The sequence below is a fragment of the Hordeum vulgare genome, chromosome 4H, assembly GCF_904849725.1.
Source record: "Hordeum vulgare subsp. vulgare chromosome 4H, MorexV3_pseudomolecules_assembly, whole genome shotgun sequence".
In the NCBI taxonomy this organism is placed as follows: Eukaryota; Viridiplantae; Streptophyta; class Magnoliopsida; order Poales; family Poaceae; genus Hordeum; species Hordeum vulgare.
The window spans coordinates 416,182,320-416,202,682 of record NC_058521.1 but is presented as its reverse complement, the minus strand read 5'-3'; positions in this window follow the sequence as shown (position 1 = coordinate 416,202,682).

Here is a 20,363-nt window from a genome sequence, read left to right as displayed (position 1 = left end):
TTTGATTTGCACGTCGTTGACTGAAAGGGTGTTGATAACCCTGTAGCAAATAACTTGTCTAGGCTAGAGAATGTCCTTGATGACTCACTACCTATTGATGACAGCTTTCCTGATGAGCAATTAAATGTCATCCGCACTTCCCATAGTGAACCGTGGTATGCTGATTATGCAAACTATATCGTAGCCAAATACATACCACCCAGTTTCACCTATGAGCAAAAGAAGAAATTCTTCTTTGATTTGAGACACTACTTTTGGGATGATCCTCACCTTTATAAGGAAGGAGTAGATGGTGTTATTAGACGTTGTGTGCCTGAACATGAACAGGGACAGATCTTGCAGAAGTGTCATTCCGAAGCCTACGGAGGACACCACGCGGCAGTTAGAACTGCCCACAAGGTATTGCAATCAGGTTTCTATTGGCCCACTCTCTTCAAGGATGCCCGTAAGTTTATCTTGTCTTGTGACGAATGCCAAAGAATAGGGAACATCAGTAAGCGTCAAGAGATGCCTATGAACTATGCACTTGTCATTGAACCATTTGATGTCTGGGGCTTTGATTATATGGGACCCTTCCCAAGTTCCAATGGGTACACTCACATCTTAGTTGCTGTGTATTACGTTACTAAGTGGGTCAAAGCTATCCCCACTAAAAATGCTGATCACCACACCTCTATTAAGATGCTTAAAGAAGTCATATTCCCAAGATTTGGAGTCCCTAGATACTTGATGACTGATGGCGGTTCACACTTCATTCATGGTGTTTTCCGCAAGATGCTAGCTAAGTATGATGTCAACCATAGAGTTGCATCTCCTTATCATCCTCAGTCTAGCGGTCAAGTGGAGTTGAGTAATAGGGAGATCAAATTGATCCTACAAAAGACCGTCAATAGATCTCGGAAGAATTGGTCTAGCAAACCTGATGACGCACTATGGGCTTATAGGACTGCTTATAAGAATCCCATGGGCATGTCACCATATAAAATGGTTTACGGTAAAGCCTTTCATTTACCTCTTGAGCTGGAACATAAAGCTTATTGGGCAATCAAAGAGCTCAACTTTGATTTCAAACTTGCCGGTGAGAAGCGGTTGTTTGATATCAGCTCATTAGATGAATGGAGGGCCTAGTCATACGAGAATGCCAAGTTGTTCAAGGAAAAGGTTAAGAGATGGCATGACAAACGAATACAGAAACGAGAGTTCAATGTAGGTGATTATGTCCTACTATACAATTCTCGTTTGAGATTCTTTGCAGGCAAGCTTCTCTTTAAATGGGAAGGTCCCTATGTTATCGAGGAAGTATATCATTCCGGTGCCATCAAAATCAATAACACGGAAGGAAATTTTCCTAGAGTGGTAAATGGGCAAAGAATCAAGCATTACATCTCTGGTACTCCCATAAATGTTGAGACCAATATCATCAATGTCATAACTCCAGAGGAGTACATAAGGGATGTTTATCAGCCTGTTTTAGACCTTGAAAATGAAGATGTATCTGTTTCGATAAGAAACTGGACTCCGATGCTTTTCCAATAGGAAATTTCCTTCGTTTTGGAATTTTTGGAAAACTAGAAAAATAAAAAGCAGTCCGGAGAGCGAACGAGGCGGCCACAAGCCCTGCCACCACCCCCTACCCCCATGGTGGCGGAGGGCAAGCTTGTGGACACCTCGTGTGCCTCTCGGACTCCGTTTTCTTGCGGAGGACTCCTTCTAGCCCAGAAAAAATCAATATATAGTCGCCCGAAGGTTTTGATCTTCGTGTCGTGCACTTCTCCTCTATTTTCGTTTCGAGCTTGTTTCTGCGGCAGATCTAGGTCAAGATGTCTTCCCAGGACTCAGAGGGAGAGAGCTATGTGGCTGACTACCTTGCTAACCCCAAGGTCTATGGGGACTTGAAGCCATATGGCTGGACCACTAATGAGGAAGAGGACTATGAGCCCAGAGGGAAGGAGAAAACGAGTTCTGATGAAGAGGAGGCTCCTCTACCTCAACCTGCAAACACCCATGTGGAGTTCAAGAAGTCAAGTCTCCCTAACCATAGGAAGAAGCCTAAGACCTTCTTTATCCCTTCTCATTTCTTGCAGGAGAGTAAGGAGGAACTTTGCCATAGAGTGTTGAAACTTGAGGAAGAAAATGACGATCTAAGGGAGCAGAACTTTTTGCTCAAGTGGAAATTAGACAAGCTCAAGACTGCTTCAACAACTCCACCACCATCACCACCAAAGGAAGACAACTAAGAATTGGTATGGGCAATCCCCTTGGCTTCTGCCAAGCTTGGGGGAGTTGTCCTGGTATCGTATCACCTTTACATCTTTTGCTTTTACCTTAGTATTAGTTCTTTCCTTTTCAGTTTTTATTTCTTCTCTTAGAGGAATAAGTCTTTAGTTTTTAGTTCGAGTCTTTTGCTTTTGTCTCTCCCCCGATGTATTCGATCTTACGAGCTATATAATAAAGAGTATCTTAGTCAAGGGCTTTGCTTCGTGCCATGATCAAAAGTATGAAAAGAACGATAGCATGAACGATCATGAGACGATCGTATGGAAAGTGATAACTTCACACATGACACGTATGGTGATTGAAACTTGTCGAGAATAAATCAACATAGACCTCAGTCATTGTTGCAATTAATAAGAAGCAATAAGGAAAGAGAGGTTCACATATAAATATATCATCTTAGACACTTTTTACAATTGTGAGCACTCACCAAACTATTACATGCTTAGGAGTAGATGTTGGACAAGGAAGACAAAATAATGAATTGTGTTTGCTAGGTTCCAAATAATGTTATATGATTAGAGATCCCTTAGCATGTGACAATTGCTTCCACCTCATATTAGCCAAAACTCCCGCACTAAGGAGAGATACTACTTGTGCATCCATAAACCTCCAACCCAGTTTTGCCATGAGAGTCCACCATACCTACCTATGGATTGAATAAGATCCTTCAAGTAAGTTGTCATCGGTGCAAACAATAAAAATTGCTCTCTAATATGTATGATCTATTAGTGTGTGGAAAATAAGCTTTGTACAAACCTGTGATGTGGAAGACATAAAAGGGACAGACTGCATAATAAAGTTCTTTATCACAGGAGGCAATATAAAGTGACGTTCCTCCATACTAAGAGGACACGCATTCAAACCTCAAAAGCGCATGACAACCTCTGCTTCCCTCTGCGAAGGGCCCATCTTGTACCTTTACTTTTTGCCCTTGTAAGAGTCATGGTGATCTTCACCAATTCCCTATTTTGCCTTTGTCTTGGCTACCGTCACATGTTTGGGAAACATCTATATTCATATATCAACTTGGAGTTCAGTACTTATGCTTTATTATTGTTGACTTTACCCTTGAGGTAAATAGCTGGGAGGCAAACTATAAGCCCCTATCTTCCTCTGTGTCCAGCTGAAACTTTGACACCATGAGTACCACGTGAGTTGTAACAATTGTGGAAAACAAAAGAGATGATTGAGTATGTGGATTTTCTTTACAAGCTCTCACTTGACTGTTTCTGATGTTGTGATAAATTGCAATTGCTTCAATGACTATGGATTATTGTTGGTTACTTCTCGGTAAGGTTTTTGCTTCATGCTTTGCTTTGTGAAGGAATTATTACTTTCCCATAAGAATCTTTATGATGTATTATTGTTGTTCTATGTGTGATCATGATGCCCTCATGTCCGTATTATGTTTTATTGACACCTTCGTCCCTCAACATGTGGACATGTTTATGGAACTTGGTTTTCGCTTGAGGACAAGCGAGGTCTAAGCTTGGGGGAGTTGATACGTCCATTTTGCATCATGCTTTCATGTTGATATTTATTGCTTTTGGGGCTATTATATTACTTGTGGTACCATATTTATGCCTTTTGTCTCTTATTTTGCAGGGTTTATTAGAAGAGGGAGAATTCAGGCAGCTGGAATTCTGGACTGGAAAAGGAGCAAATCCTAGTCCACTATTCTGCACATCTCCAAATGCCCTGAAAAGTTACGTGGATTTTTTTGGGATTATATAAAAAATACTGGGCGAAAGAACTACCGGAGGGGGGCTGCCAGGGCGCCACAAGCCCTGACACCGCCACCCCCTGGTGGGGGAGTGGGGGATTGTGGGCTCCCTGATGGCCCACTAGCCCCCCTCTTTTGCTATATGAACCGTCTTGGTCCAGAAAAAAAATCATACGAGAGCTTTTTCGCGGTTTCGCCGCCACCACGAGGCGGAACTTGAGCAGATCCAATCTAGAGCTCCGGCAGGACGATCTTGCCGGGGAAACTTCCCTCCCGGAGGGGGAAATCGTTGACATCGTCATCACCAACACTCCTCTCCAATCCCTTGTTCATCTCTTGTAACCAATCTTCGTCTCACAACTCCGATTGGTACTTGTAAGGTTGCTAGTAGTGTTGATTGCTCTTTGTAGTTGATGCTAGTTGGATTACTTGGTGGAAGAGTTTATGTTCAGATCCTTGATGCTATTCATTACACCTTTGATCATGATTATGATTATGTTTTGTGAGTAGTTACTTTTGTTCCTGAGGACATGGGATAAGTCATGTCAATAATAGTCATGTGAATTTGATATTCGTTCGGTATTTTGATATGATGTATGTTGTATTTTCCTCTAGTGGTGTTATGTGAATGTCGGCTACATAACACTTCACCATACTTGGGCCTAGAGGAAGGCATTGGGGAGTAGTAAGTAGATGATGGTTTGCTGGAGTGACAGAAGCTTAAACCCCAGTCTATGCGTTGCTTCGTGAGGGGTTGATTTGGATCCACTAGTTTAATGCTATGGTTAGACTTTGTCTTAATTCTTCTTTTGTAGTTTCGGATGCTTGCGAGAGAGGTTAATCATAAGTGGGATGCTTGTCCAAGTAAGGGCAGTACCCAAGCGCCGGTCCACCCACATAGCAAACTATCAAAGTAACGAACGCGAATCATATGAACATGATGAAACTAGCATGACAGAAATTCCCGTGTGTCCTCAGGAGCGTGTTTCCTCCTATAAGACTTTGTTCAGGCTTGTCCCTTGCTACAAAAGGGATTGGGCCACTTGCTGCACCGTTGCTACTACTTGTTACTTGTTACTCTTTGCTCGCTACGTTTCACCGCACTACACAATCACTTGTTACCGCTACTTTCAGTGCTTGCAGTTATTACCTTGCTGAAATCCGTTTATCAGAGCCTTCTACTCCTCGTTGGGTTAGACGCTCTTACTTATCGAAAGCACTACGATTCATCCCCTATACTTGTGGGTCATCATGGCCCACTGGCACGCCCCCTCCGGTGGATATTTGCGCAGGTATTCTTCTTTTATTCCAGAAAAATTCTCCGTAAATTTTCAGGACATTCCGAGAACTTTTAGTTCTGCACAAAAACAACACCATGGCAATTCTGCTGAAAACAGCATCAGTCAGGGTTAGTTCATTTCAAATCATGCAAATTAGAGTCCAAAACAAGGGCAAAAGAGTTTGGAAAAGTAGATACGACGGAGACGTATCATCTAGGTGAGTGGTGATGCGCGGGGCGGCCAAGTGATGTAGACGTGTCCAACACAGTTGTGATGCGCGGGGCATGTGAGTGGGGTAGATACGTCTCACTGAGTGGTGACGCACAGGGAGGTCAAGTAACACGCGCGGGGCGGCCTAGTCAAGAATGTTGTTGCGGAGGTATCCGACCGAGTGACGGCGCACGGGGTGTCCGAGTGGAGCATGTCGTCGAGAATGGCGCATAGAGGCATCCGGGTAACTTGTGTATGAAAAATAGCACAAGCTAACATAAAAAATTCTCGAAGTAGTTTGATGTTTGTTGAAATGATTTGCGTAAATTACACCCCTAGACACCCACTGGGTGTGCGAGGTTCTTGCTGGTCCGGAACTAGCAAGAGTCTAAAAGAATGAAGGATCAGACTGAACTTGTGAAAATGAAGGATCCGACTGAACTCGTTTTCCGTATTGGACCCAAATAAAGCGGAAGTGTAGTGTTCCGACATGAAAATAAACAACCGAGCACAGAGGTACACTCGGTTGCATGGCCTCCGAGTGGACGTCGTGCACGACTTTACGTGCCACTTGATAATGCGGAAATAACTATTTAATTGAATGGAGTGTGTGAAGAATGACTTAGTTGTCTGACGACGCGTGGGGCGGTCGAGCGAAGTAGACACGTCCGGCTGAGTGGCGATGCACGGGGCGGCCAAGTTACAAAGACGTGTCTCGTCGAGTGGTGATGCGCGGAGTTGCCGAGTGATGATGACACATCCAGCAGAGTGACGGCGCACAGGGTGGCCGACTGACGATGGAGCGTTCAACACAGTGACGGCGCGCGGGGCAGACGAGTGACAATGGCGTGTCTTGCCGAGTGGCAATGCGCGGTGCTACCGAGTGATGAAGACGCGTCCAGCAGAGTGACGGCGCGCGGGATGGCCGAGTGTCGATGGAGCATTCAGCAGAGTGATGGCACGCGGGCGGTCGAGTGACTAAGGCGTGTCTTGTCGAGTGGCGATGCGTGGAGCTGCCGAGTGATGACGATGTGTCCAGTAGAGTGACGCCACACAGTGCGGCCGAGTGTCGATGGAGCGCTCAGCAGAGTGATGGCGCGCGGGGGCGGTCGAGTGACGAAGGCGTGTCTCGCCGAGTGACGATGTGTTGAGTTGTCGAGTGATGACGACGCGTCGAGCAAAGTGACGGCGCGTGGGGCGGCCGAGTGACGAAGGTGTGTCACGCCGAGTGGCGATGCATGGAGTGGTCGACTGATGACGACGCGTCCAGCAGAGTGACGGCGCGTGGGGCGGCCGAGTGACGATGGAGCGTTCAACAGAGTGATGGCGCGTGGGGCAGTCGAGTGACGAAGGCGTGTCTTGCCGATTGGCGATGCGTGGAGCTGCCGAGTGATGATGACGCGTCCAGTAGAGTGACAGCACGCGGGTCGGACAAGTTACGATGTAGCGTTCAGAAGAGTGATGGCGCGCGGGGCGACCGAGTGATGATGGTGTGTCTCGCCGAGTGGCGATGCACGGAGCTGCCGAGTGATGACGACACGTCCAACAGAGCGATGGCGGGCGGGGCGGCCGAGTGTCGATGGAGCATTCAGCAGAGTGACGGCGCACGGGGCGGTCGAGTGACGAAGGCGTGTCTCGCCGAGTGGCGATGCGGGGAGCTATCGAGTGAGGACGATGCATCCAGCAGAGTGACCGCGCGTGGGGTGGCCGGGTGTGGAAGACGTGTCTTACCGAGTGGTGATGCGCGGAGCTGCCGAGTGATGACGACGCGTCCAACAGAATGACGGCCCATGGGGCGGCCGAGTGACGAAGGTGTGTCTCATTGAGTGTGATGCGCGAAGCTGCCGAGTCGAACATGATGATGAAGTCGCGGACATCCGAAGGAGTAGTGAAGATGACGCGCCGGCGACCGAGTGCGTGCGGATTGTCCGAGTGGATGTCACAAGGTGTAGATGTGTGTTGTAACTGAGTGTCTTCATGTCAAAGTTGGCCTAAGTGAAAATTCGCCATGTGAGCTATCCTTGTGAATGTAGAAGTCCTCGTCCATCTGAATCGGTCGCTGAACCAAAGAACCGCTCCATCTGCCCAGCAACCGTCGCTGGTGGGGGAGAGCCATCGCGATGCTGACCAAAAGAGCCACTTCACAATGGGGGCATGGCCAATGTGTCGCGGAAGCTGCTGCTCAGAATTTGGATGGGCAAAAGAGTTGTCGTGTGTCTGGAGGGAGAAGTCGTCGAGTGCGTCGTGCTTGGCAATCGACCCCGATGGAAGGAGTAGCGCTGCTGGCTACTACGCTTTATTGCTCCGGGGTGCCCGGTCGCCGGCTAGTTTGAAGGACTCCGCTTGGTTGATGGAGAAGACGTTACTATGCATTGATGGAGGAGTTGCTCACGTTGGACGCATGATCTGCATGCAATAGATATGAATTAGCGATAATTAGGCAAGAGTTAATATAGGTCTTGCATGCTATTGACGTTTCCATCCCCGAGGCATTCACTTCATGCTAAGTTGTTGGAGCCGCGGGAACACATCTGATGCCGAGGGACAAGAACTCCCATGCCCATGTCGCCTCGAGCGGTCAGTGCCGGAGGGAGGCATTGCCCTACATAGTCCGTCATTGAGTCGCGTTGGAGGGACAAACTACCGCACGTCCATGTCGTGTTGGTAGGAGGAGGATGTGCGCGTGGTGGTCCGGCTAGGCTCCGGTGTCAGCAACTCGGCCAACCGATGCCGTGGTGTGGCGCAGCCCAAGCATGGCGTGGGTGTGTTGCGCTCCCTTCCCTGGAACCGACTGTGTTAGGGCATATTTATCCCTAAGTGATTTTGGTTATTGATGACAATACCTCAACGGACTAATCGTGCGCATTGAGAATTTCAGATAATATATGACGAAGGCACAAGACGTTTCGGCTCCCCTCCGTGGATTAGAAGCACGGTGGCTTCTATGGTTCTGTTTGGTGGTTTTGAGTCATAGGGATGCCGTACTATTAAGAGAGGATCTGTGTCGGAAAGGTTGGGTGGAATCAAACTCTCACGCGCACATTTTATCTCCACCGCTTTTCCCTTGCTGCTATGGAGCTCCCTCCCCCCTTGTTCTTTCTCACTCTCTTGGAAAAAAGGCTCTAGCGGTAGTACCGCTAGTGGTGAGCGGTAGTACTGCTAGCATAGCTGTAGTACTGCCTCCTGGTTAGCTGTAGTACCGCTCTCCTAGCGGTTGTGCTATGTCGGACTTTTTGCGAAGACTTTCCCAGCGGTGGTAGGCCCGGTAGTAGCTTTTGCACTACATTGGGTAAAACGGTAGTACCGCTCCAGTCCTAGCGGTAGTACCGCTAGGGCTTGCGATAGTACCGCTGGGGGCAGCGGTAGTACCGCTACCCCTAAGCGGTAGTACCGCTCTACTCATGTAGTAAGTGGGGATAACGGTTGGTTTTGTTCCCCCACTATATAAAGGGTTCTTCCACTCCGTGAACCTTGCCTTTTGACCCTCTAAGACTCCATTGTTGCTCCCTAAGCTCATATGTGCCTGATCTCTCTCCCTAGCCAATCAAACTTGTTGATTTCCTAGGGATTGGTTGAGAAGGCCAAGATCTACACTTCCACCAAGAGAAAATTGATTCCCCCCACTAATCCCTTGCGGATCTTGTTACTCTTGGGTGTTTGAGCACCCTAGGCGGTTGAGGTCACCTCGGAGCCACATTCCATTGTGGTGAAGCTTTGTGGTCTTGTTGAGAGCCTCCAAGCTTTGTGTGGAGATAACCCCAACCTTGTTTGTAAAGGTTCAGTCGCCGCCTTCAAGGGCACCTATAGTGGAATCATGACACCTTGCATTGTGTGAGGGCGTGAGGAGAATACGGTGGCCCTAGTGGCTTATTGGGGAGCATTGTGCCTCCACACCGCTCCAACGGAGACGTACTTCCTATCAAAGGGAAGGAACTTCGGTAACACATCCTCGTCTTCATCGGTTCCACTTGTGGTTATCTCTAACCTTTACATTGTGTATATTATAGTTGGTAGCATCATATAGGTTGCTCACCTAGTTATCATTTTAAAGAACCTTTATGTTGCTAAATTCTATGGTAACAAAAGTCCTTCCTTGGCGCTAGGAATTCTTCTTGCTACTTCTCTTGTTCGCATCGGTTTTTCCCTTGAAGAGGAAAGGGTGATGCAGGACAGGAGCAGTAAGTATTTCCCTCAGTTTGAGAACCAAGGTATCAATCCAGAAGGAGGGTCTCGTCAAGTCCAGAGTACCTGCACAAACACAAACAAGCTTGCACCCAATGCTTCAAAGGGGTTGTCAATCCCTTCAAGATTGTTTGCAAAGTGAGATCTGAAGGCGGAAAGTGCAACGAAGTAAAAAAGTGTAAGGCTGAAAATATGGTGTGGAGTAGACCCTGGGGGCCATAGTGTTCACTAGAGGCTTCTCTCAAAATAGCAAATATCACGGTGAGTGAACAAATTACTGTCGAGCAATTGATAGAACCGCGCAAAGTCATGACGATATCTAAGGCAATGATCATACATATAGGCATCACGTCCGAGAGAAGTAGACCGATACTTTCTGCATCTACTACTATTACTCCACACATCGACCGCTATCCAGCATGCATCTAGTGTATTGAGTTCATGACGAACAGAGTAACGCCTTAAGAAAGATGACATGATGTAGAGGGATAATATCAAACCAATGATGAAAACCCCATCTTTTTACCCTTGATGGCAACAACACGATGCGTGCCTCGCTACCCCTTCTGTCACTAGGTGAGGTCACCGCACGGTGTGAACCCAAAACCAAGCACTTCTCCCATTGCAAGAATCATAGATCTAGTTGGTTAGACAAAACCCACAACTCGAAGAGAATTACAAGGATATGAAATCATGCATAAGAGAGATCAGAAGAAACTCAAATAAGATTCATAGATAATCTGATCATAAATCCACAATTCATCGGATCTCGACAAACACACCGCAAATGAAGATTACATCGGATAGATCTCCATGAAGATCATGGAGAACTTTGTATTGAAGATCCAAGAGAGAGAAAAAGCCATCTAGTTACTAGCTATGGACCCGTAGGTCTATGGTGAACTACTCACCAATCATCAGAGAGGTCATGGTGTTGATGAAGAAGCCCTCCGTGTCCGAATCCCCCCTCCGACGTGCCCTGGATGGGATCTTGCGGAGACAGAAGCTTGCGGCGGCGGAAAAGTACTTTCGATGATCTCTTGATTTTTTTGGGATTTTTAAGGAATATATAGGTGCAACCCCTAAGGCAGAGGGCGCTCAGGGGGCCCACAAGCCTATGGGCCGCGTCCTACCCCCCTGGCCGCGGGGTGGGGGCTTGTGGGGCCCCTGAGGCTCCCCTATCTTGGCTCTCAAGCTTCCTGATCTTCTTCCGTTACGGAAAAAATCTTTTCGGGGATTTTCTTCCGTTTGGAATCTGTTTCAAAATCTCCTCTGAAAGGGGTCAAAAACATGGAAAAAAACAGGAAGTGGCACTTGGCACTGAGTTAATAAGTTAGTCCCAAAAAATATATAAAAGGCATGCAAAACATCCAAAGTTTGACAATATAATAGCATGAAACCATCAAAAATTATAGATACATTGGAGACGTATCACTGCTACTGCAACAAAAGTCCTTCCAACGGCGCGAGAAACAAGCGTGCTCATGGGATACTATTCTTGTCTTGATTCTCCTCAGCAACGACACCAGGAATCCTTCTGCTACAGCTACGCCTTTAGGGACTTCCTAGGCAAATATGCAAAGGATTCCCCCGTGGCCTTGGACCCTTGCGTTGGTGTTCCCTCGAAGTGGAAAGGGTGATGTAGCACAGCGGCGGTAAGTATTTCCCTCACTTGTGAGAACCAAGGTATCGATCCAGTGAAGGAGTATCACAAGTACCTGCACAAACACAAAGAGCTTGCTCCCACCGCTATGAAGGGGGTGTCAATCCCTTATAGATTGTTTGCCAAGTTAGAACTGAAAGCAACAAAGTAACAAAGCAAAGTAAAAGCGAAGGTGGAAACAAAAGATGTGAATAGACCCGGGGACTGTAGTGTTCACTAGTGGCATCTCTCATGAAAGCAAGTAGATGGTGGGTGAACGAATTACTGTCGAGCAATTGATAGAACTGAGGAAAGTCGTGATGTTATCTATGGCAATGATTATATCTATAGGCATCACGTCCAAAACAAGTAGACCGATACTTTCTGCATCTACTACTATTACTCCACACGTCGACCGCTATCCAGCATGCATCTAGTGTATTAAGTTCATGAGAACAGAGTAACGCCTTAAGCAAGATGACATGATGTAGATGGACAATCTCATATCTATGACAAAGCCCATCTTGTTACCCTTGATGGCAACAACACGATGTGTGCCTTGCTGCCCTTTCTTTCACTCGGAAAGGTCACCACACGGTACGAACCCCAAACCAAGCACTTCTCCCATTGCATGAATCATAGATCTAGTTGGCCAAACAAAACCCAAGACTCGGGGAGACTTACAAGGATATCAAATCATGCATATAAGAAATCAGCAAAGACTCAAATATATATCATAGATAATCTGATACCAAATCCACAATTCATCGGATCTCGACAAACACACCGTCAAAGAGGATTACATCGGATAGATCTCCATGAAGATCATGGAGAACTTTGTATTGAAGATCCAAGAGAGAGAAGAATCCATCTAGCTACTGACTACGGACCCGTAGGTCTGAAGTGAACTACTCACGAGTCATTGGAGGGGCGATGATGTTGATGAAGAAGCCCTCCAACTCCAAAGTCCCCTTCGGCAGGACACCGGGAAGGGTCTCCAGATGAGATCTCGCGGAAACGGAAGCTTGCGGCGGCGGAAAAGTGTTTTCGTTGAACGCCCTGATTTTTAGGGAATTTATAGGCCAAAGACCTAGGGCAGGGGAGCGCCAGGGAGGCCACAAGCTTGGTTGTCGCGACCTCCCCCCTGGCCGCGGCAACAGGGCTTCTGGGCTCCCTTTGGGCCCACTTGTTTGGCCCTCAAGCCTCCCGATCTTCTTCCGTTCTGGAAAAAATCATTTCGGGGATTTTATTCCGTTTGGACTCTGTTCCAAAATCAGATCTGAAAAGAGTCAAAAACACAGAAAAAACAGGAACTGGCACTTGGCACTGAGTTGATAAGTTAGTCCCAAAAAAGATATAAAAGGTAAACAACACATCCAAAGTTGACAAGATAACATCATGAAACGATCAAAAATTATAGATACGTTTGAGACGTATCAAGCATCCCCAAGCTTAACTCCTGCTCGTCCTCGAGTAGGGAAGTGATAAAGAATGATTTTTTGATGCTTTCATGGTACCTAACATAGATGTCCTTTGTAACTCCTCTTATGTGACGTGAATGTTCAAATCCATTAGATTCAAAACAATAGTTTGCTATTGACATCGAAATAATAATACTTCAAGCAAACTAGCAAAGTAATCATGAACTTTCAAAATAACAAGGCCAAAAGAAAGTTATCCCTACAAAATCATATAGTCTAGCTATGCTCTATCATCATTGCACAACGAATTTAAATCATGCACAACCCCGGTATAGGCCAAGTAATTGGTTTCACACCTTTACTTTCAGAAACTTTTTCAACTCTCACACAATACATGAGCGCGAGCCATGGTTTTAGCACTATAAGTGGTGTGGAGTGTGGTGGAGGTTGCAAGAAAAACAAGGAGAAGATGGTCACATCAACTAGGCATATCAATGAGCTGTGGAGATGCTCATCAATAGATATCAATGTGAATTAGTAGGGATTGCCATACAAATGATGCACTAGAGCTAAGAGTATGTGAAAGCTCTTAAAGAAAACTAGTGGGTGTGCATCCAACTTGCTTGCTCACGAAGACCTAAGGCAATTTTGAGGAAGCCTATCGTTGGAATATACAAGCCAAGTTATATAATAAAAATTTCCCACTAGCTATATGATGGTGAGAAAACGAGAGACTCTCAATCATGAAGATCATGGTGCTTAATATGCACAAGTGTGGAAAGGTGGTAGCATTGTCCCTTCTCTCTTTTTCTCTCATTTTTTGGATGGGCTCTTTGGCCTCTTTTATTTATTTATTTTTATTTTGGTGAGCATCTTTGGCCTCTTTTATTTCCTCACATGGGACAATGCTCCATCAATCATGATCATCACACTTACAACTCAAAACTTAGAGCAACGATGACTCTATATGGAATGCCTTCGGTAGTGTACCATGACAATGATCTAGCATGGCATGGACATTAATGGAAACATCATGATAGCTATATTATGATCATGCAATGGCAATGTAGACGTGGTGGCACATGTCATGGTGGAAGTTGCATGGCAATATATCTCGGAATGACTTTGAAAAAGCCATAGTAGGTAGGTATGGTGGCTGTTTTGAGGGAGGCTAATGGTGGGTTTTGTGCACCGGCGAAAGTTGCACAGCACTATAGAAGATAGTGATGGTGGAAGGTGAAAGTGCATCTAAACAATGGACTCAACATTAGTCATGAAGAACTCATATACTTGTTGCAAAAGTTTTATTAGTAATCGAAACAAAGCATTCAACGCATACTCCTAGGGGAAGGGTTGGTAGGTATAAACCATCGCGCGATCCCAACCGCCACACAAAGGATGACAACCAATAGACTAATCATGCTCAGACTTCATCACATAGCGGTTCACCATACGTTCATGCTACGGGAATCACTAACTTCAACACAAGTATTTCTAGATCCACAACACCTTACTAGCATAACTTCAATATTACCATAACCACAACTCAAAACTAGTTGAGGTGAATCAAACTTCTCTAACTATTCAATGCACATGAAGGTGGAAGTTTTCATATCCCTTTGGATAACTACCCCTTTTGAGACTACTTTAAAAGCATAGATCAACTACCAAGCCTCGCACCGCCGTCCTCTAAAAGAAATAAGTGAAGCACATAGAGCAAAAGCATCTAGCTCAAAAGATATAAGTGAAGCGCATGTGAGCTGAATTGTCTACCAAAGGATTTAAGTGAAGCTCGACAAAATCACGGTGAGTGCATGTCTCTCTCTCTAGGTGTGAAGCAAGGATTATTGTGACATAACAAAAATAAAAGACTCCTATGATACAAGAATCTCCAAGCAAAACACATAACATGTGGTGAATAAAAATATAGCCCCAAGTAACGTTACTAATGGATTGAAGACGAAAGAGGGGATGCCTTCCCGGGGCATCCCCAAGCTTAGGCTTTTACGGCATCCTTGAATCATCTTGGGGTGACTTGGGCATCCCCAAGCTTGAGCTCTTGCCACTCTTTATCTTTTTGTCCATAAGAACTTCACCCAAAACTTGAAAACTTCACAACACGAAACTTAAACAGAAACTCGTGATAACATTAGTATAAGAAAGCAAACCACCACTTCCTTAGATACTGTAGCAAATTTAAATTATACTTATGTTTATGTTGGGTTACTGTATTTTAAATCATCCATGGCTAATACCCCCCGATACTATCCATAGTTTCATCAAAATAGGCAACCAACACAACAAAAACAGAATCTGTTAACAGCAGACCAGTCTGTAGAAATCTGTATATTTCGTATACTTCTAGTGCTTCAAAAATTATGAAAAATTATGAAAGTCTGAAGAATTGGCGTAGCAATCAGAAGCAAAAAGAATCAACTCAAAAGCTCTTACAGAAAAAAAAACTTTTCGTGAGCAGAAAGTTTCTGTCTTTTCTAACATGACCAAACGATCATCCCCAAGACTAATCATAACGGTTTTGCTTGGCACAAACGCAAAAAGAAACACAAAAAACACAATCATAACAGAATTATGAAAGTGTGGAAAACACAAAACAGAAAGAAAAAGGATAGATCCGTTGGGTTGCCTCCCAACAAGCTCTATTGTTTAACGCCCTTAGCTAGGCCAAAGGTGATGGAATCACGTATAGTCATCCTTGGTGCTGAAACCATAAGTAGCCCTCATCATAGATTCATAAGGCAATTTTTTTCTAGGAAAGTGCTCCATGCCCTTCTTTAGAGGAAATTGAAATCTAATATTCCCTTCCTTCATATCGATGATAGCACCAATAGTCCTTAGGAAAGGTCTACCAAGAATAATGGGACATGAAGGATTGCAATCTATGTCAAGTACAATGAAATCCACGGGTACATAGTTCTCATTTGCAACAATAAGAACATCATCGAGCCTTCCCATGGGTTTCTTGACAGTAGAATCCGCAAGATGCAAATTAAGAGAACACTCTTCAATCTCATGAAAACCAAGAATATCACATAAAAGACTTTGGAATCGCGGAAACACTAGCACCCAAATCACACAAAGCATTGCACTCATAGTTTTTGATCTTGATTTTGATAGTAGGTTCCCACTCATCATGAAGTTTTCTAGGTATAGAGACTTCTAGTTCGAGCTTATCTTCAAGAGATTTTATCATAGCATCTACGATATGCGCGGTAAAGGCTTTGCTTTGGCTATAAGCATGTGGAGAGTTCGCAATGGATTGCATCAAAGAAATGCATTCAAACAAGGAGCAACTATCATAATTGAATTCCTTGAAATCCAAAGTGGGAGTTTCATTACTACCCAAAATTTTGATTTCTTCTACTCCACTCTCCGCACCTTTATCATCAAGATAGGTGGACTCTAAATCATTGGGGCGTTTTTCAACCAAAGTGGATTCATATCCAGCCCCTTCATCAATAGGTTTGACACGCGAAAACAAAGATTCAAGAGGAGTCACACCAAGCACTTTAAGATCTTCGTGATTTGCATCACTAGAACGCACCCTTTAAAACCATTCATGCCTAACGCAAATTTGGGCGGTTCTTTCTTTGCTCTCATTCATGGAGACACGCATAGCTTTCAAAGTTTCATCCAAGTTGACCTTCGGAGGAGCACATCTAACTTTCAAAGCATCAATATCACAAGACATCCTATCAACGCTCTTAGCCAAATCGTCAATTTTGAGTAGTTTTTCCTCTATGGACGCATTGAAAATATTTTGAGAGTTGATGAACTCTTTGATATTACTCTCTAAATCAGAGGGTAATTTGTTATCATTTCCATAAGTGTTGTTGTATGAATTGCCATAATTTTTAGAGGAGTTACTAGGAAAAGGCCTAGGAACATAGTTTCCTCTAAAAGCATTGTTGTTGCCAAAATTGTTCCTACCAACAAAATGAACGTCCAAACTAGCGTTGCTACTCTCAATCAAGGAAGATAGTGGCATGTCCTTAGAATCTAAAGGAGCGTTTCTACTAGCAACCAAATTCATCAACTCATCCATCTTAGCACTAAGCAAGTTAATTTCTTCTATAGCGTGTACCTTTTTGCTAGCAGGTGACCTTTCAGTGTGCCACTGAGAGTAGTTGGTCATGATATTGTCTAGGAGTTTTGTAGCGTCTCCTAACGTGATTTCCATGAACGTTCCACCTCAGGCGGAGTCCAAGATATTGCGAGAGGCAAAATTCAAACCAGCGTAAAAGATTTGTATAATCATCCACAAACTCAAGCCATGAGCTGGACAATTTCTAATCATAAGCTTCATCCTCTCCCAAGATTGTGCAACGTGTTCATGATCAAGTTGCTTGAAATTCATGATATCGTTACGTAAGGAGATAATCTAAGCCGGCGAAAAATACTTGGATATGTAAGCATCTTTGCACTCATCCCAAGAATCGATACTATTTTTAGGCAAAGAAGAAAACCAAGTTTTTGCAAGATCTCGCACGAGAAAGGAAAAAAGTTTCAGCTTAATCACGTCATTATCCACATCTCAATGAAGGTAGTGAGATGGGATGCAACATCTTCACTAGGAAGGCCAGAGAATTGCTCTTTCATAACAAGATTCAGCAAAGCTGCGTCGATTTCATACGATTCCGCACTAGTGGCGGGACCAATCGGAGTACTAATAAAATCATTATTATTGGTACTCGAGAAGTCGCAAAGTTTGGTGTTTTCATCCATGATGACTTCAACAAAAAAACAAGCACACAAGCAAGCAAGAAAACCGGCAAAAGGGCAAAAGAAAGCGGCAAAGGAAAACGGCAAAAAGGCAAAAGAAAAAGGCAAAGGAGAAAGGCAAATGAAAACAGCAAATGTGAAGTGGGGGAGAGGGAAACGAGAGGGAACTGGCAAAAAAAGTAAATGCAAGATATGAGTTTGTGAGACCTACTTGGATAGATCTCTCCTTCCGCGGCAACGGCGCCAGAAATTACATCTGCTACTACAACAAAAGATCTTCCAACGGCGCCAGAAACAAGCGTGTTGATGGGAGACTATTCTTGTCTTGATTCTCCACGGCAACGGCACCAGGAATCCTTCTCCTAGGGCTAGGCCTTTAGGGACTTCCTAGGGAAATATGCAAAGGATTCCCCCGTGGCCTTGGAGCCTTGCATTCGTGTTCCCTCGAAGTGGAAAGGGTGATGTAGCAAAGCGGCGGTAAGTATTTCCCTCAGTTTTGAGAACCAAGGTATCGATCCAGTGAAGGAGTATCAGAAGTACCTGCACAAACAAAAAGAGCTTGCTCCCAATGCTATGAAGGGGTTGTCAATCCCGTATAGATTGTTTGCCAAGTGAGAACTGAAAGCGACAAAGTAACAAAGCAAAGTAAAAGCGAAGGTGGAAACGATAGATGTGAATAGACCCGGGGGCCGTAGTGTTCACTAGTGGCTTCTCTCATGAAAGCAAGTAGACGGTGGGTGAACGAATTACTGTCGAGCAATTGATAGAACCGCGCAAAGTCGTGACGTTATCTATGGCAATGATTATATCTATAGGCATCACGTCCAAAACAAGTAGACCGATAATTTGTGCATCTACTACTATTACTCCACACGTCGACCGCTATCCAGCATGCATCTAGTGTATTAAGTTCATGAGAACAGAGTAATGCCTTAAGCAAGATGACATGATGTAGATGGACAATCTCATATCTACGACAAAGCCCATCTTGTTACCCTTGATGGCAACAACACGATGTGTGCCTTGCTGCCCTTTCTGTCACTGGGAAAGGTCACCACATGGTATGAACCCAAAACCAAGCACTTCTCCCATTGCAAGAATCATAGATCTAGTTGGCCAAACAAAACCGAAGACTCGGAGAGACTTACAAGGATATCAAATCATGCATATAAGAAATCAGCAAAGACTCAAATATATATCATAGATAATTTGATCACAAATCCACAATTCACCGAATCTCGACCAACACACCACCAAAGAGGATTACATCGGATAGATCTCCATGAAGATCATGGAGAACTTTGTATTGAAGATCCAAGAGAGAGAAGAAGCCATCTAGCTACTGACTACGGACCCATAGGTCTGAAGTGAACTACTCACGAGTCATTGGATGGGCAATGATGTTGATGAAGAAGCCCTCCAACTCCAAAGTCCCCTCCGGTAGGGCACCGGGAAGGGTCTCCAGATGAGATCTTGCGGAAACGGAAGCTTGCGGCGGCGGAAAAGTGTTTTCATGGACGCGCTGATTTTTTATGGATTATTAGGGAATTTATAGGCCAAAGACCTAGGGCAGGGGAGCGCCAGGGAGGCCACAAGCTTGGTTGCCGCGGCCTCCCCCCTGGCCGTGGCAACAGGGCTTGTAGGCTCCCTGTGGGCCCACTTGCTTGGCCCTCAAGCCTCCCGATCTTCTTCCGTTCTGGAAAAAAATCATTTTGGGGATTTTATTCCATTTGGACTCCGTTCCAAAATCAGATCTGAAAAGAGTCAAAAACACACACAAAACAGGAACTGGCACTTGGCACTGAGTTAATAAGTTAGTCCCAAAAAAAGATATAAAAGGTAAACAAAACATCCAAAGTTGACAAGATAACTGCGTGAAACCATCAAAAATTATAGATACGTTTGAGACGTATCAATCACTAACCCTATCTTGTTAAGAATAGCTAAAAATTGGTAGTTGCCTATTCACCCCCCCCTCTAGTCAACCATATCGATCCTTTCAATTGGTATCACAGCCACGTCTCTTTATTAAGGGTTTAACCACCCGAAGAGTATGGATGATGATGAGGAGGGAGTCCATGGACCATCCGAGGTCGTGGCCTTGACTTCGGTCACAAGGGACGACTTGAATGCGGCTATGGCCAACCTCAGGACGTCCTTGACGAACGAAGTCAAGACCATGCTTATGGAGTTAATTAAGGGGATTAAAAGTTCTCCCGAACCGGCATTGGTGGCTAAACCCGCCAACACGGATTCGGAGGCCAATTCCTCCAAGGAAGCGGCTAAAGGTATGTGAACTTCTTCCCCTCTCGACAATAATGGGACTGGAACCTATGCCTCAGTTCCACCTCCACTAGTCTATGGAGGACCGGTTCCTACACCGCATATTAATCATGTTGGTCCTCCACCTAAGCTTGTTAAGGGTGATTTTGCTAACTAGGTGTTTTCAATTAAGTCTCATTTGAATCACAACTCAACAAATTTATGGAGAATCATTGAGAAAGTCTACTATCCACATGACCCAAGCAACCTCACTCCAAGAGAAGAAGCGGACAATCAATATAATCACTCCGCATTATTCATTCTCTAGTCCGCAGTGCCTCCTGAAGATCTTCCTCACTTGCGCCCCTTCACTCTGGCTAAGTACTGTTGGGAGCACATTATGGTGATGTACAAGGGAATCTCAAGCATTCAACGGTCCAACTATGAAGTGGTTCTTGATGAGGCTGATGAGTTTGTGATGAAGGAAGATGAGGACCCTCAAGATCTCTATCGAAGGGTGACTGCTATTGATGTTGCCCTCAAGGATCATGGAAGCAAGGATGTGGATGACACATGGATCAAGCACAACTTTCTCAAGGCCATCATGCCATTCAACAAAGCCATGC